This window comes from Cyprinus carpio, chromosome B13, assembly GCF_018340385.1.
Source record: "Cyprinus carpio isolate SPL01 chromosome B13, ASM1834038v1, whole genome shotgun sequence".
Taxonomy (NCBI): Eukaryota; Metazoa; Chordata; class Actinopteri; order Cypriniformes; family Cyprinidae; genus Cyprinus; species Cyprinus carpio.
The window spans coordinates 4,320,912-4,334,321 of record NC_056609.1 but is presented as its reverse complement, the minus strand read 5'-3'; positions in this window follow the sequence as shown (position 1 = coordinate 4,334,321).

Below are 13,410 nucleotides of genomic sequence, written 5' to 3'. Positions count from 1 at the left end.
TAATGCATAAACAAACCTGCATGACCGTTAGCAACTCGGGATTATCAAAAATGTATAAAATATTTTTTATTAACATTAAACATTTCATTTAATATTTGTATATTTTTATTATTATTAATATTATTATTATTATTATTATTATTATGTATTTTTATATTTATTGTTATATATGCTTATTTCCCCTTTAAATTTGTGTATTGCTTTACCTTTGTATAATTATGCTAGTATTTGCTAGCCTACTATATATTTTTCAAATAAACGCCTGACAATTATTCCAATAAAGTTTTGACTTTACGATTGTATTTATGCCCATGTGTGATGATATATAAGAGTGGTGTGTTTTCTTTGACAAATGAAACTACGTGAATGATTAATTCCTCAACAAAACACTATAGTATTTATAATTATGGTTTATTAATTAGCCAACATGAAATGAAATATATACAGTATTTACAGTATTTATATACTGCATTTACAGTAGGCTATTATTTACAAAAGTATTCAGAACGTTAAGTAAAGAGATTGAAATGAAGGGAAAAAATGAATATAAACAAATATAAAAATATAACCACCAATAATATGCTAATAATAATATTATATAATATATATAATAACATATCTTTAGTAACATGAATAAAATGAATAGCAGGCACAACATGCATGTACAACAGGTAATGGACTTACAAGACTGTAGGATGGATAAAAATGTTTTCTTGTAGGCCGGTTTTATATTATGCACTTTATGTAACATTTATTCATGATAAACTTCATTTGAAAGCTGAGTCGCACGTAATACAGTCCGGTAGCCAAGGCCTATGGTTAATATAATAATTTTATAATGTAATTATTTCTATAATAAATAATATAAAAATTTCTTAATTCAAAATAAAATATTAATGAATCCATCTCTGATAATCCCGGTTGCTATGGTCACGCAGGTTTGTTTACGCATTAAACTCGTGGCCACCAGAAAAATATGTTGTTCCCATAGCATCTCGAGGCCATTACATAAGGATGTCCTTATCTCGACAAAATGATCTCGTGGCCACAACATAACGTTCCCACGATTTATTATGTCCTGGCCATGGCAAAATTAAGTCAACCGAACATGTCACCTCCCGGTCACCGTAGTATGGGCTGAATAAAGCATACCAATATCTTACCAGCAAAGTTTAGATGAATGTCGATTGGAATGGAGGTAAAGACGATTGCAGTGACACACAGCAATCGTACAATATTAAACGCGCTAGTACGTTATTATTAATGTGCAAACAAACAGACCGTGTATGTGGGCTCTCTGATAGCTTTTTCCATGAGTACAATTCAGTAAGATCGCATATGTCTGTCGAGTGTTTTATACAGAACCCTCACTGAAGAATCGTGTTTTTGGTGTTTATATAGCTACATATGGACATCAACACTCTGACAGAGGAATTGTTCCCTGGTCGTGTTGAGCTGCCTTCAGATCGCTAGATTTGACAAATACAGAATGTTTTTATTTACTTTTTTGCTGTTGTACTGCATACATAAATTTTTTGAAAATGGAAAAATATTTTAAGTTATCTTGCAGAAGCTTGTAGAAAATATATTTTGGTTTGAATCATCCTCAATTTTCAACTTGGTAAAACAGATATCTTTATTTAAAATGTTTCAACTCTTAATTCTTTTCCTTTGGTTATATCAGGATAAATCATACCGGGATGTATACTAAAATTAAAATGAAAGAAAATTAACCACCAGCTGTCACTGGTTACTGCAACATTCAGTAATTAGTTTAAAGATATATATGTTAATATTAATATGTATTAATATTGTGTGTTATACAAATATGTGTAGCAAACTGGTATCATCTCTGACTAACTCTAAATTTAGGAGTTGGTAAAACCTTGCATAAACCCAAGGTGAATTTTGTACCATTAGAACTATTCCGTCACAGGAAGTTTTGTGGTTGTGACTTACAACATCGCTATCTTTGTGTCTTTTTTGCCAGCTTTAAACTTTGTGGCTCTTTCTAATAATGTGATTCTGAAAGTCAACTCACAGCTTTTTCAGTGGCCCACACTCAAACTGCTCGAGAAGTAGGCAACCCCCAAACCCCCCAAAGAGCTCTACTGACTCACAGCTGGAAGGAAAGAGTGCATCGCTGCCTGTGGCAGAGAGGGAGGGGATATTTGGTGTGGGGAAGAGGTGACATTTCAGCGATGCGGGGGCAGCGACTCTATAGCGTGGGAGAAAAGTTAACGCATAACCTGTAGTGCAGCTCTCTGAAAATAGCATGCTCTGCAAAGTGACATGCTAAAATGTGCAGCCTACACATTAATTCTCTGTCACAATGAGAGCATTTTTATTTTAGTGCACTTCCAGTGCGCTGAACGCTTTGGGCAGAAAAACATGAAGCAATACTGAGCAGCATGTCCTAAAATCAGAGTTATTAGAATTAACTAAAACTACTTGAAATAATATAAACTTTAATTAAAATTAGACCTTTTGCTAGTTGACAAGGCAGTTAGTTTAATGAATAATAATAATAATAATAAAACTTTTAAACATTTCAATAAAAAAAAAAAATCACAATTGCTAAAAGTTTTAATTTAAAATATAATTAAAATATACAATACAAACTAATTCAGAATATTAATAAAAACTATAATGGTATCTCAATGATGCTAAAATAACACTGTTGCTAACATATCAAAAGGATATGTTTTAGGCAGAGTATGAACAACCCTTTCAGTCATTACTAGATTCGTAATATATTATGCCTTGATTTCCTTATGGCTTTATTAAATTATTACATAATCAAGTGTTAAATAAATAAATAATAAAATACTTTTTTAATTAAAACTTTATTTAATAAATAGTCTTTCTTCCACTGAAATATCATTACATGTATTTTAGGATGACTGAAATGCACTGAAGCCTGATCCAGATGTTTTCAATAAAGTACATCATATTTTGCTTATTTATATAATAATTTCTTCATTCTGTTTGTTCCAAGATAACATGGAGAATCACATGAACTGAATTACTGACCGCATACACTGTAAAAAATTACCGTGATTTTGATGGTAAAAAACTGTGAAAATGCTACAGTACAAACCTGTTAAATGGTTAACGGTAAGTTCCTGTAAAACATACAAAAAAAAAAAACAAACCTTACCATAACACAATTCTCTGCATTTCAAATCAAATTTTAATTTGATATTTGGGGTTTTTTAAAAAAAAAAAAAAAAAAAAACTTTCTTCTTATTTTTTTTTCTTATCTGTTATGTTTATTAGGGTTGTATGTTACATCTAATGTTGTTAAATGAATGTTTATTGCATATTTCAGTTTAATGAGCCCCACCATGATGGTGTTTAGTGCTTGTGTGAATTACACTGTGCACCTTCTATGTATGATATTATTTAAAAGCTACTTGTGATGGGCTTTGATTCATCATGTGACTTTCTCATCACCACCTTCATTTGGTGGTTATCAGTGTATTACAAAGGTACAAAACAGAATTCAGTACTTCAATAGGTTGGTATATTAACATTATATCAGTTAATGAAATTGCGGTATTTTTAACTGTAAATTTAAGGAAAAACCGTAAAACCTAAAATGTTGTTACCATATTTTTTAAGGTAAAGTTCCAGTAACCACAACTGCCGTTTTTTTACCGTAAATGTTATGGATTTGTTTTTACAGTGTACAACATACATTCAATTTGAATCATTCCAAAGCTGTTGAATGTTAGTCTGAAAACTGCCATGCCAGAAAAAGTGAGAAAGGAAAACAAAACCTCAGCAGGATGATATGGATCCTACAGTATATATTTTGTCAGGTGCTCATCTGATTGGCAGCTGCTGCTGTTGTCTGGTGGACTGCAGAGGGAATTCCAGGCCTGATCATTTACAGTGGTGTGTTTGACTCGATCCCATGACTCATCTGTGTACAACAGGAAAAGTTCCAATATGATCTGTCACCTCGGGTGCATTCCAGAAAAGTTTCCTGAAAACCTACAGCCATACCTGTCTTTTTGTGATTGTTGTGCTTGTTCAGTTATTGTATACTACTATATTAAACCATGACTGTACTAAAGAATTCACTGTGTATGATCAAAGTTTCTGTATAAAGGTTTCTATAGCATCTATCTCCTTGGAGTGAGCAGGTCAAAAAGCCTCGGTCTAGTCGTGTGATGTCAAATTCAGCGAACAAAACTGAAAGTTTCTCACGTGTCTAGCGACCAAGAGACTGATACTGGGAATCGGTGTGATTTGCATGGTCACGTCATGCTGCGAGCCCTTTAGTGCCCTGACTCATTCTCTACCAGCGATCTATAGGATGGATCCCGTAAGTTTCATCATCACGTAGTTCTGATTTAAGCAGCCCCACAGAGCCGCTGTTCAGGGGATGCCCCCAGCTAAACTACAGTCTTGAGTCGGAGTCAAGTCAGTTAAAACTGCAAGGGGGGGGGGGGTGGACTCAAAGAAACTATAGGAAACATTCAAGGGGAAATCTCTTTTTCAGGTGTTTTTTTTTTTCCTTTTTTTTGTAACTTTTCAGTAAGTTACTATTTTGACTCATGATTCAAAAACCCACTCACCCATCACACTAAAAAGCGAGACAATGTTCAAATGGCAACAATGGTGAAATTTCATAATATAGACGTGAATGGAATTACCTGGATGACAAAGCACAAAACATTCTGAACATTTAAAGGGGTCATATGACGTTGCTAAAAATAACATTATTTTGTCTTATTGGGTATAATGAAATGTGTTTATGCAGTTTAATGTTCAAAAAACACATTATTTTCCACATAATGTACATTATTGTTTATCCTCTATGCCCCGCCTTTCTGAAACGCATAATTTTTATCAAAGCTCATTGGTCTGAAAAGTGAGGTGTGCTCTGATTGGCCAGCTATCCAGTGTGTTGTGATTGGCCGAATGCCTCAAGTGTGTGACGGAAATGTTACGCCCCTTACCGTACTGTGATGTGTGTCCCGGTCAGAACACCGGTGCCACAAAACAAAAACAATAAAACCCATTACAAACGAGCCATTTGTTACAACCAGTGGGGACATAATTACGGATTTTAATGACTTATACTGTTTTTTTATGTGTTGCGTTGCGTATTGCGCCCTGTAAACATAAAACCATGTCTGCATTTGTGATCAGAGAAACGACAAACAACGAGCTCTACTCTACACCAGCGGTTCTCAATTACAGTTCTCATGCCCCCCAGCTCTGCATATTTTGCATGTCTCTCTTTGTTAACACACCTGATTCAGATAATCAGCTCGTTAGAAGTGAGCTCCGTGCATGAACTGTGTTCCCATTGACATGGTCCATACAGAGTGTTGATTGCTCCCTACTCCCTGAGCAGGGGAAATCTGTTAAAGTTTACTTCACTTCGTAACATTCATTCACGAATTTGCGCTGCGCAACGTCTTCACACACGGACAAGCGTGACATCATATACCTCAGTAAATAAATACAATTTAAATTCACGTCTCGCTCACTTCAATGCACTTTGAATGGAACATATACGTTCGCTTCGAACTGGAATCATGGCGAAATATCTGCTCTATACTGCTCTCGTTTGAATCATCAGTGGCAAATCCTTTACATATGTAAAAGTGCTTACAGTCTGTGAGTCAGAAGTGCCAGCATTGTAGTCTACTCTCCCAGGATCAGGAAACAGTCCTCCATAAAATGCGCTGCACACATCTGAATATTTGGGTTGAATTGTTCTGGAACAGTGTTGTTAATACGACATAACCACTGATTTCTAGTTGTGTCCTCTTTTGGAAGACCAAAGAAAGTATTTTCGCTTTCACAGTGAAACACACACCATCTCCACACCATGGCGCCCGCGGCAACAACAATACTACAACGAGAATAAAATTTACGCATTCTTTTTTTGCATGAACATTTGGGCGGTATTATGCAAATCTTCCCACACAGTGACGTAGATATGTGGGGGTGTGTTAGAACGAGACATTTCAGGAGGGCGTGGACAAATCTTAACTTTTATAAAGAATATCTCTTTGGATTTGAGACTTTAGTCTTTGCAACTTTTCAGATCGTATCTATTCAGGAACAGCTTGTAACACTCCAAAGAGAAAGGAAAAACTTGGAATCGCATCATATGACCCCTTTAAAGCCATTTTATTTCATGAAATTTATATACATTTTGAAATGCATACTGTTCACTTCTGAGTGCACTAGAATCTTACTAACTATAACTCAGATATTACCGATCTCACACTGATTTGCACGCAAATATAATTTGTCACATCTGTTTATTTATTTGCTTCTTCACTTCACATAACTCAGAGTACAAATCTGTTTTACTGGAATAGTTGAAAAACGAAACCGTTAACTTTCATGTTCTGTTTGGGGTCACTTCAAAAGGTCAGAAAACCAAAAACTGGATCTTGATTAGGTCATATTACGAGACTTTGAAAGTAAAATTATAGGTGAATTTTGAAATTGATTTTTTTTTTTTAAGTGATACATTTATAAATTAATGAAATATCACAAGTCCTCTTTATTAATCTAAAATCTTATATTAAAAAACTCTCAGAGAGACAGGATGTGCACTACAACTCATTGCTGAAGTGTTTTCTTCCTTTATCACAGTGTGAAGATGAACTCAGATACAGAAACTCAGATATTACCGATCTCACACTGATTTGCACGCTAATATTATTTGTCACATCTGTTTATTTATTTATTTATTTTTAAGAGCAGTTATGGCCACGTTCTAAGTAAACTGGAATTCTAATCATCCGTATTTTCCTTAAAAACGAGACTAAAACATGTGTACCAGTTTAATTTTACTTCCAGTTAAACTTGGGCTACCTAAATTTTGTTTGTTTAATGGCACAAACACCAAATCACAAATAATCTCTGTGCTCACAGCAGCAGTTTGCTTCTCCATCGACGTAAGTAAAGGGAAAATAAAAGTGGAGTGTTTTCTGCAAGTCAACAGGTAGATCAGGTGATAAAATGTGATGACGTGACGTCCTCCACAGGCAGTGAACCAGACACAAATAAACAGAAGGACTGGAGATGTTTGCGTATGATCCGCTGCCATCTAGTGGTTTACAATGCGTTTAGAAGACAGAGCTAGTACCGCTTAGTAGAAGTTTTTTTTTTAAGTCTCACGTGTCAATTCCATTTTTTTTTTTTTTTTTTTTTTTTTTTTTTTTAAATTGTAAAGTCTCATGCATGATTGTTCATCAGTTTTAAGACATGATCTCAACGAGTCGTAGCATTATGCAGACAGAGTCAGAGACCAGTAAGACTGAATCACTCATATCAAAAAAAACATATAAAAATATATACAATATTAAATAACATTACACAAAATGTTTAAACACAGAAATCAATTACATGTTCAAGTTTATTAAAGAACAATTAGGCTATCATTTACATTTGATGTGTGAGCTGCTAGACTCCTCTCTGCAGACTGATGTGCTGATAGAACAGCTAGCTGATCTTTTTGTGTGGTTTAGAGGGGAAATGCATGCTTTTTAAAGTCACTTTTCAGAAGTTGCATGCAGGCACAGTGGTATCTGTACTAGATCATGCCGCTTGATGTGAGAGCTCTTTCAGGTGTGTTCCTCATGAACTATTCAAATCAGCCCAGCTTCCTTACCAAATACAGCCTCAAACCAGTCAAGCAACGCAAGAGGACAATAGTAAACGCTTTTTTATGTCAGTTCATCATTGATTCAGTGATGTCATCATCCAGTTCAGTTCAGTTCAGATAGTATCTGTGAAATCAAGTCGACAATCTTGCCAGAAATTACTTGTTTGGACTAGAAAAATAACCCAGCTCCCTTTTTTTGCAAGTATTTTATTTTATTGACATTTGTAACAAATAAATAAATATGCATGTTGCGTCAAGAAATTCCTGCAGAGGGCAGTGCAGTGTGGCTGCTGAAATGGTACCTATAAGGGTGTAAAAATGGTGCAGCTCTAAGAGCACATGGAGGTGAAAAATTTGGAGAAGGTCTTCATTGACAAACTAAGGACTTTCACCTATTACTCAAATTCAACCCTGAAGATGCAACTGGTTATCAACATTCTACTACTGCAATTACAGCTACTGTACTGCTTCCACTATGGCTTTGCTAAGCCTTTGCACGCGCAAGAAAAAATAAAAATAGTAAAGATGAGTTGTCCTCTTGCATCCTTCAAGACCTAAAGTGGTCATATGACGTTTCTAAAAAGAACATTATTTTGTGTATTTGGTGTAATGCAATGTGCTTATGTTGCTTAAGGTTAAAAACACATTATTTTCAACATAATGTACATTATTGTTACTCCTCTATGCCCCGCCTTTTTGAAACGAGTCGATTTTTACAAAGCTCATTGTTCTGAAAAGCGAGGTGTGCTCTTATTGGTCAGCCATCCAGTGCGTTGTGATTGGCCGAATACCTCAAGCATTTGACAGAAGTGTTATGCCCCTCACCATACTGTGATGCCGTGTGTGCCAGCGTGACCAGACAAAACCAATAAAACCCATTACAAACGAGGCATTTTTTGCATCCAGTGGGGACATAATTACTGATTATAATGACTTATACTGTCTTTTTACATGTTGCGCTGCATTGGGCCGTGTAAACATAAAACCATGTCTGCATTTGTGATCGGAGAAATGACAAACAACAAGTGTTACTCTACACTGCTCAAAACTCGTGTTTGAATCATCAGTGGCAAATTTTTAAATATGAAAACGTACTTACAGACTGTGAGTCAGAACAGCCAGCATTGTAGGTTCAAGTAAATGCGTTGCACACACACAAATATACTGATTTCTAGTTGTGTCCTCTTTTGGAAGACCAAACAATGTATTTTCGCTTTCACAATGAAACACACAGCGTCTCCACAACATGGCAGCACGGCAACAACAATACTACAGCGAGAATAAAATTTACGCCTTCTTTCTTTGTGTGAACATTTGGGCAGCGTTATGCAAATCTTCCCACACAGTGACGTAGAGATGTGGGGTCGTGTTTAAAAGAGGCGTTTTAGGAGGGCATGGACGAGTCTTAACTTTTATAAAGAATATCTTCTTGGATTTGAGACTTTAGTCTTTGCAACTTTAGGGATCTTATCTGTTCACAAACAGCTTGTAACAATCCAAAGAGAAAGGAAAACTTGAAATCGCATCATATGACCCCTTTAAAAGTCATTTGTCAAGTTTGGGCAGAGCTGAATGGAAAAACCTAAACAACTTGACAATACATATTATTTTCCTTCCTTGAGATGTACCTATGTTCATAAATAGTTTATCTCCTTTAGCTCACTGGCGTTTTGTGATGCACTCTTCTCTGTAAAACTGCTCATATTAATAATAACAAAGAGTGCCATAGAAACAAGTTTGAAATGAAATTTAAAGTGCTTATTTTCAGGCTTAGACATCAAACATTACTCCAATAACAGGCAGAAAAACAAGATAATGCATAAAAGTACAAATTTCCCAAAACAAATTTTAGCTTTTTTTTTTTTTTCTTAGACAGAATCTCATGAGCTGCTCATGAGTGAAATGAAAGACTTAACCTATATGATCTGAGTTAAGGTTTGTCCAAAAGCAGAAGTGTTTGAAATTGGATCTCCTCAGAGATATGTTAGGGATAATTATCGGAGCATTTGTTGTGGTAATGAGAGAGTATTTTAATCTCTAAGGAATGTTATAAACATCCAGACATACAGTACAGGAGACATGCATGATAACGTCAGCTGTGCTGTTCTGTCCTCAGTTAACCTGTTTCCTTCAGTACTCCACGTACCAGATGCTGTCAGTGTTTCAAAAGAAAGGCACATGTGTAACTCACAGAGCAGGTGTGTCTCTTTAGGTGTGTCCTGCACATACCTGTCTTTCTGGTGACTCAACTTCAGCAGAAACAATACATGCCTCATATTGTGTGGATGCATCATATTTCAGTTTATGTACAATGTAATCTTGGAATCAGGAAATAACATTTCAGACTGAACTGTGAAATAACAGTTACAGCAGCAAGCAGCAACTATGGATTCAATTAAAAGGCGAGTTCTAATAATGACCAGATTTGACCGCTTATTATATCCACCCTTACCAAAAAGTAGTATACTTCAAGTTTATTTTATTAAGTATACTTAAGTAAAGTTCAAGTATATTTAGACTTTTTGTAAGTATAAGTCAAGTATACTTCAATGTCATTTTAAGTATATTTCTGAGAAGTACATAAAGCCCATTTCCGAGAAGTACATAAAAAGTAAACTTAAAGCATACTTTCCTATTTTTAGTTTAAAAGAAGTATACTAATAGCAAACTTGAATAAACTTCTTTTTCTTAAGGGCAGTCTCAGAAATAAAGGTACAAAAGCCATTTCTGGGGCATGTACCTTATCAAATGTAGGCCTACTAATATGTTTGATTTGGGTAATATGTACATTTTAGGTACTAATTTGCACCCTTTCGTACCATTTGAAAAACTACTGCCCCAGTGACAGCTTTTGCACCTTTGTTTTCTGAGAGTGCTGTGGTAAATTCATGAAAAGCAGTTGTTTTCATCATTTAAATGCTTTTCATTTCTGGCCAGTAGAAGGCACTTCAACCACATGCACTATTTAAGCACATCTTATTCTCAGAGCAATGTTTTTGTCTGTTTCTGGTTTCCCTTTTACGGTGCCCATAAGGTGACATGTCCGATTCACTTAGTTTTGTCGTGGACACAACATAACTCGTGGGGACCTGATAATATATTGTGGCCACGAGATATTAATTCATGGGAACGTCTTATTATGTGCTAATTATGCTAAGTGCTAATACTAGCACTTACCTTTTCTTTTGTCTAGCATATTCTTAAAAAAAAAAACCCTGGCTACATGTTCTGTACTAGACTAACTGAGACTTGTCATGGCACTTGCATACTGTTGTTGTTCTCTTGTTGGTCTGATTGCTTCTATTGTTCTCATTTGTAAGTCGCTTTGGATAAAAGTGTCTGCTAAATGATTAAATGTAAATGTAAATGTGGGAATCTCATATTAACTCGTGGGAATGTGATATTATGTCGTGGCGTTGAGGTGCTATGTTGAGGGAACAACATATTTTTCTAGTGGCCACGACTTCTTATGTGTCACACTACACTACCGGAAGGAACACAGAGCCAAGGATAATCAGAAAAGTCTTTATTAATCCAACACAGCGGTAAATCCGACATGGAGAACAGGAGGAAGACACACGTATGGAACTGGTAGACCCGAAAACACTGAACTGAAAGGACTAGAGTTATAAAGGCAAGATAATAGGGGAAACACAGGTGTATGGAATGATTAAATTAACAGGGACATGGAACACATGGGGAAAAAACTAGACACACCTGGAAACAAATTAACAAACCACAGGAGACAGAAACTGGGTCACAGGGGCAAAATATACACAGATAGGTCCATAATCCTGACATTTTGCCTCCCGGAAGGTGCATCCTTGCACCGTAGGCAACAACAGGAAGAGGCATAGGTGGGAGCTTGGGAGGAGGCTCCGGTGGAGGACAGACCCCTGGGAGGGGGCCGGCAGACATAGAGGGAGGAGACAGGAGGAGCTTGGAGCAGGAGGAGTCCAGCTGGACCCAGGCCACAGCCCTAATGATGGCCCAATGTGGAGCCGACGGTGGGAGGAGCCATGGAGGAGGAATGGCTACCATCTCCAGGAGGCCAACCAATGGCGGCGGAGCAGGAGTACGAGAGCCAACAAGCCGGGGGTTGCCGAGGATCCGGGGGGCCAGGGTGGAGCCGAGGGCTCTGGCAACCAAGGCGGAGAGCCAGAGCGACTGAGTACCAAGGTGGAGCTGGCGGGAGGAAGGAGCCCAATGGTGCTGGTGGGATAGAGTGAATAGGTGCAGCCAGTGGAGAGGAGTCCAGAGGCGGGTCAACGCCCGACCAAGGCAGAGCCGGAGGGACGAGGGAGCCCGGTGGAGCTGATGGATCAGTGGTTGACAGTGGAGGTGAGGGAGCTAGGAGCTGAGGTGAAACCACTGGGACTACGGGCCAAGGCGGATTCTGGGCCTCTGAGGCTGAAGGCGGAGGTGAGGGAGACTCCGACCACGGCGACGTTGGAGGATGGCAGTCCCGCATCGCATAGATGGTGGACTGAGGGTGAGCAGAGGGGCTGCCAGATGACAGCAGTGGAGGAGGCAGGAGCAGGTGGGAGGGAGGATATTTTTTGAGGAGCAGGCACTGGAGGACACTTTCTAGGAGCAGGCACTGGAGGATCAGAAGCCCCCTCAGGGCTGGTCGAGGAAACCAAGGACGAAGGAGGGTTGGACAGGACCAGCGGAGACAACGGAGAGAGGAGAGGGGGCAGTTCAACCTCCAGTTCAGATTCTCAGTCTATAAGATCCACCTCCTCATTTTGGTCCTTTTGGTGTTCCATAGTCCTCTCACCCTCAGTCGCGGTGCAGGGGACGGAGCTCCACTCCACACTCACACCATCCACAGCTCTCTCCCTTGCGGTGGGCACTGTAGCCGGCTCCCGCACCTGGTCTGACGGGTTGGGCTCTGGCTCTCCGTCATCGGTGGGCTCTGCTTATGCTCTGTACCATGGGGAGATGATGGGTTGGGCTCTGGGTCAGGAGAGGCACTGGAGATTAATCATTGGAAACTGATGGGGAACGGAGATCCATTTCTCACCAGTGTCCACTCCACAAAGACGGCGAATTCCACTCGAGGGCCATAGGTCATAGTCCAGGTAGGTGGTGAGATGGACGATAGCCAGAAACAGTCTGGTATGACCGAGTATGAATTCGGGGCGAAGGAGGGGATCCATAGGGCACACAACGGAAATAAAGACTGCGGAAAACCTGAAAACAAACGGAGGGTAGACAAACAGAATTTAAACTGTATATGGGTCGGGTCTTCTGTCACACGCTGCCAGAAGGAACATGGAGCCGAGGATAATCAGAAAAGTCTTTATTAATCCAACACAGTGGTTAATCCGACATGGAGAACGGTAGGAAGACACACGTATAGAACTGGTAGACCCAACAACATTGAACTGAAAGGACTAGAGTTATAAAGGCAGGATAATAATGGAAACACAGGTGTATGGAATGACTAAATTAACGGGGACATGGAACACATGGGGAAGAAACTAGACACACCTGGAAACAAATTAACAAACCACGGGAGACAGAAACTGGGTCACAGGGGCAAAACATACACAAACAACACATTAATCCTGACACCACGTAGATTAATGCGTAAACAAACCTGCGTGACCATAGCAACAATGCATAAACAAACATACATAAAAAAATCAAACCAACATTAAAAAATATATATAAAACAATATTAATTAACATTAAACATTTAATATTTGTATATTATTATTATTGTTATTATGAATTTAACTTATTAGGGCTATATTTTT